This window comes from Grammomys surdaster, unplaced genomic scaffold (genome assembly GCF_004785775.1).
Source record: "Grammomys surdaster isolate TR1022 unplaced genomic scaffold, NIH_TR_1.0 125581, whole genome shotgun sequence".
In the NCBI taxonomy this organism is placed as follows: domain Eukaryota; kingdom Metazoa; phylum Chordata; class Mammalia; order Rodentia; family Muridae; genus Grammomys; species Grammomys surdaster.
In genome coordinates, this window is record NW_021620427.1 from 1,269,514 (window position 1) to 1,275,554 (window position 6,041).

At 37.3% G+C, this 6,041-nt stretch overlaps 1 pseudogene; it reads right to left on the reverse strand.

Moving 5' to 3' along the window:
• Window positions 1-227: 227 nt before the first annotated feature.
• The window catches only part of LOC114638367, a 16,543-nt pseudogene continuing 10,729 nt past the window's right edge, over window positions 228-6,041 (reverse strand).

A 6,041-nucleotide genomic window follows, 5' to 3' on the forward strand; every position in this document is an offset into this window, starting at 1 on the left:
ATTTATACAGCTGGGGAAGCTGAGGCAGGAGGATGCCATAAGTTCAAGGGCAGCCTGAGCTACAGAATAAGACCTCAAAATGAACAAATGCATACCCTCACAGGAGGACACAGAGAGGGGGAGGGAGAGGGAGAAGGAGTGGGGAGAGGGAGAGGGAGGGAGGAGAGGGAGAGGGAGGAGAGGGAGGAGAGGGAGGAGAGGGAGAGGGAGTCTATGCATAATATCTCCTAGTCAGGAACATTAAATGGCAGGGTGCTGATGACCTCGCCAGACTCAGTGAAGATGGCGTCATAGACCCAGCGGCGGTTGCACTCAGGCCCACACTTGTTGGAGTTGCACTTGGGGCACAGGTAGAAGCACCCCATGCAGTTCTTCTCCAGGCAGTCGCACAGGTTCACCTCATTACAGATGAGCCTGCCGCTTTTGTCGTCGTACTTCTTCATCACCTTGTACTTCACAGAAAAATATTCATTCATCTTCGACATCTGTGCTTTCTTTTTCTGCTGCCTTGCCTCAGGGTTAAAATCTGCCACCTGCGGTCCAGGGTTTTGAAATGCCAAGCACTTTAGTTGCCGTTCTATCTGTTGCTTTGAGTCACTAGCCAGCCTTGCAAATCTGACAGGACGAACTCCAGACCTAGCTTTTCTTGGGCATAAGGTCAGAGTAGTAATGGGAATCCCCCAACTATCACTGAAGGATGAAGTCACAATACTAGCAAATTCTCTTTGTATATGTCAAACTATTGAACATTATGGAGAAGTTGGCACTAGATAGACATAAATTATAGAATAGGTTGAGAAAAATAGAGTTGTAAGAAACTTATGTATGAATTAAAGTCATGATTTTATATATATATATATATATATATATATATATATATATATATATACATACAATTTATTTATTTTTTTCAAATCGTAATTTATACTTATTCACACAGGGGTTATAAACACAAAAAGGCAGGATGTGGGGAAGGAGATGACACTGGAGGGAGCATGGGTGTTCAGGGGGAAGGGGATGACTCTGGAGTGTGGGGGTTTTCAGGGGCAATACAGATATTTTTCAGAACAGGGTATCTGCTGGGTGAGGGTTCAGGGGATAGGTCACTATGACTCTGCCTATGATTCACTTGTCCTTATCTAAGTTGGTAATATCTGCCAAGGCTACCTACTTACAAGGTCTATGACTACTCAGGCTGGTAAATTGTCATAAAAACTGCCTGTTTACAATAGCTTATAGCCATCTGTTTCAGTGTTTCCCCACAGAGACCCAAGACTTGGTGTTAGTATACATGTACGACAGGCCTATTGCTGATTTTAGGCCTATGGCTGATTTTAGGCCTTCAGTGTGTAAGCAGGGCTGCCCCTGACATCTCCTCCCTTCTTTAAGTATATCATGATTTGGGGTTGGTAAATTCTGGGTCTGAAGTTCATTTAACTTCCTGGATGCTAGGCAAAAGACTGAAACCCTTTTTATTTATCACACTTTACAGTGAACCGAGTCCATATTTATAAAACATATTTGTTTATTTTTAAATAAGGAATACGGTTCCTCTGGGAGTTATAAAATCAAATAAGGCCTCCAGGCTACATTCTAAGTGGGAAACAATTTAATCCAAATTGAAAAAATCAACAGGCCTATTGAGGCTGATTATTGTGAACATTTTGTTTACATCTCTTAATAGATTATAACGTCAATAGTTACTCTTGAACTAGAAAAAATACTGCTGTTTCTTCTCCTCACTGATCATTGGAAGAAAAGAAGAAGATTAATTTTTGTTTTTCTGGTGTGTTTATCAATATGTTGGTTTTACTCCATTCTTTCCATGCCAAGAGATTTGAACAACATGTTTGCAAGATTGTTTTTGTTGTTGTTTTGTTTTTGTTTGTTTTCCTAGTTTATATTTGTCTCCTTGCACTGACTTTAGGATAATTGATGTGCTCTTTGCTTAATTATTTAGACATTTTCTCTATAGCAAATGCTCATCTGAATCACCATCTTATCCTATGCATGCCTATATTGTTATATAAAATTAAAGTGAGTGCTAGACGTAGCAAAATGGAGAAAAGTGAATATATTAGAGAATTTATCATTCACTTTACTATGAAGTTGACTTGTAATAATATTTCACAGCTGTGTTTGTGATTGTTAATTCAATTTTTTATTTACTGTAAGGTTATTGATGACTTGCATTTATCTAACTAAATTATGCTTTCTAATATTTATGACCATATTTATTTTTTCTGACCTACTTAAAATAATACTCTCATTATAGAAAGATACAAATGTTGAGATAAGGCATAAATCAAATGTAGCATTCCACGTATTCTCCTTTTGTAGATTTAACATTTAGCTAAATGGAGTTTTAATAATACATTAGAAACACACTGAATGTTCGAGTTAAATTGTTATGGGCTAGCTCTATTACTAGCATTTTTCTCTGGTATCTGTGACAGTAATGGTGGTGATGCTGGTTTCTAATTCTTTAAGCATACTTGTTTATGCCATTAGATTCCCACTCTTCTCTTGAGAAGCTTGGCTCTCACAGAACATTATATTGACTGTGTTATAAATTACAATCTGTCGTTTGGCTTGAGACTGAAATGACCTATATTTTTTATTTCTACTAGGATATTCATTGCCAGGGTTTGGCAAAATAAACCATGGTACTAAGGTTCAATTCATATCTACACAGACCATTAATACATCAACTAATTACATTAGGGCTTTGAGCTCCAGCTCTTAATGGAAAGATTTTACAACTCTACATTAACTCAAATAGAGAGACAGGACAGAGAGAATCAGCATCATAAGGCCAACATCTCTATGCTTAGAAACATGAGATGAAGCAATTTATGTATCAGTCACTGACACTTCTTTCTATGGTTGTGTGTGTGTGTGTGTGTGTGTGTGTGTGTGCTCATGCACGTGCGCTCATGTCTGTGTGTCTGTGTATGTATGCCTGTGTCTTTTCTTGTGTATCTGTCTGTGTATTTGTCAGTGTTTCTCTTTGTCTATCTTCCTGTGGAAATTGTTCTGGCTATCTCATATACTATAGTTTGAAGCATTTGTCTGGTTTTAACTTATAAGTTTCCTCAAAGTTACTAAATGCAGTGCCATTTTGTAATGGGCTATTATTTACTCTTAAATAAACATAAATCAAGAAATAAACTTCTTTCTTAAATTCAAAGGTATTTTTCAATTTCTCACCTTTATCCTAAATACACCTTAATAATTTATAATTAGGAAATTAATACCTTAGGGAAGAAATGAGAAATATCTCTCTCTTAAAAAAGGGAGTTGAAATGTAAAACACTGACAATTAATATGAATTCAAGAACATGGGAAGTAGATTAATTGGATAGAAATAACGGGACAGAAAAAAAGTCAACAAATACAGTACTCATTTGAAGATGTCATAATGAAATATGATAGTTTGAATGCTAATTATCATATGTTTATATATATATATTTCAAATGTTAATTATTTGTTGAAAATAATTAACAAATTTTAAAGGAGTAAATAGTTATGTAGCTTAAATCTCAAGTCCCTTTGTGGTTTAAAGACAGAACCTCATTGGGTAGTGATGGCTTGCCTAGAACTTGTTATATAGACCAGGCAAGTCTCAGACTCACAGGGATCGGCCAGCCTTGGCCTCCCTCAGGGTGGTATTAAGGAAGCACCACCATGTCCTATCCAAAAATTATCTCTTCTTTTTACTTTCTTTTTCATTGGATATTTTATTTATTTACATTTCAAATGCTATCTCCTTTCCCTTTTTCCTCTCCACAATCCCCCTATCCTGTCTCCCCCCATCTCCCAGCGTCTATGTGGATGCTCCCCCCATTGGGAGGTCCTCTTCTCCCATTGTTGCCAGATAAGGCCATCCTCTGCTACTTATGTAGCTGGGGCCATGGGTCCCTCTATGTGTACTCTTTGTTTGGTTGTTTAGTCCCTGAGAGTTCTGGGGGGTCGGGTTGGTTGATGCTGTTGTTCTTCTTATTCAGTGGCTATGTCATATTTTTGATATTTTTTTGCAGATAAATTGAGACATTTTGCTATTTTTCATTATTTTATTCTCCAGCCCGTTACAAATAATTGTATTTAATTTGCATGACTGACCATGAAGGACTGCAGGCATCATGCAAGCAGGAACTGTTGTTTCCATGCTTTTCACCGTGTCAAGTTCAATAAGGAAAATGGTGCCACTAAGAACACAAAAAAGTGTACTGAAGCCATACTTCGGGTTTTCAAGACTCAGATGCTACATGTGAGAAGTCAGTATGACAGTGTACACGTTGTTGGGGAGTCCCCAGACATGTGAGAAGTCAATCTAACAATGTACATGTTGTTGAGGAGTCCCCATTCTTCCCAGTTGGAAGCTGATATTACCTAGCAAGTTGGTCTAGAGAGCCGTCAGCTTCAAAAAGATCACCAGTCTGAAGGAGTAGAGAGAGATCATCTGAGATGATTTATAATGGGATCATTTGGTGCATTAAACTTTCAGTGACAGCATTAGGTGGATGACATGTGAAAGAGAATGACTACCGACTGGGAGCAGCTGATTTGTCCAAAAGACAAAGATATCCAATATCCATATGTTTGGCTATATCATCACATTTTAGAATTGTGTGATATATCATCACTCAATTTTTCACAGATGCATATATATGTATGTACATGTGTGTATGTACATATACATACACAGACTTGATATTTTGTATACACATACATTTTCAGTTTTTCCAATGAAGCAGATGAGTAAGGTATTTGTCATGGTTTGAATATACAAGGTCACACCTCAATAGTCAATAGTGGTAATAGTCACAGGTCAATAGTGGTAATGGAGCTATTTGGAGGTGTGACTTTGTTGGATTAGGTGTGTCACTGTGGGTGTGGGCTTTAAGACCCTCACCCTAGCTGCCTGGAGGTCAGCATTCTGCTAGCAGCCTTCAGATGAAGAAATAGAACTCTCAGCTCAGTCTGCACCATGCCTGCCTGGATGTTGTCATTCTTTCACCTTGATGATATTGGACCAAACCTCTGAACCTGTAAGCAAGTTCCAATTAAATTTTGTCCTTATAAGACTTGCCTTGGTCACGGTGTCTGTTCACAGCAGTGAAATCCTAAGTAAGACAATACCCTTTTCCATTTCTCACACATGTACACTGTGGAAGATTTATGCTATTTCTCAATTCTGCAAATCAATTTCTCAAATCAACACCGCACTTCGAGTAAGGCCTTTGGAAGCTGTTTTAGTGCCAGTTGGTGAGCGGAGAGTCCCTTAATGATAACTTCTGCACATTACTATTATGTTAGAAAATGCAATGTGGAAACAAATCAGGTAATACTAGACATGGCACAGTGAAGTTTTTACCCCAGTGAGCAGCACTGAACTCATAGCTGTACTAGCAGTCATTCCATGAAGGGGCGAGTCAGCTGTGAGATACCAAGAATGAGAACATAGAACATTTATTATTAGGATTTCATTTTAAAAGAATAATGTCTTAATTTTTTCTTGAGTATCAAGTCAAAGTGGTATTTATAGATCAGGAAAGTGATTTTTGAAAAGTCTGCACATTTTCAGAAGCAACGAAAGCTGTATGTTTTTCTGATTCTGTTCCAAGCAAGTGTTCTTTTACAGGTGAAAGTTTATTTATTTATTTTTATTTATTTATTTATTTAACTTACGGTCTTCTTTTATGGAAAAGTTATTTTGCAGCAATTGTGTTCATCTGAGAATAAAGAAAATGGCATGCTTAAAAAGTTTGACATTTTCATTTTCTTAACAGATTTGCTGTGTATCCTCATTTCATTTTTAGATTTTTTCCTTTTTCCTTTAAAATAATACAGTGCCTTTATTCATTTCATTCATAGTCGTGGGTTCTGTTCTGCAATTGTGTCATATTTAGATGGCTGTATAGGATTCAGGTCAAGTGGATTAGAAAAGAAGGAGGATTTTTTGTGCCAGTTTTTTTTTTTAGGAGTCCCCGTTCTTCCCAGTTGGAAGCTGATATTACCTAGCAAGTTGGTCTAGAGA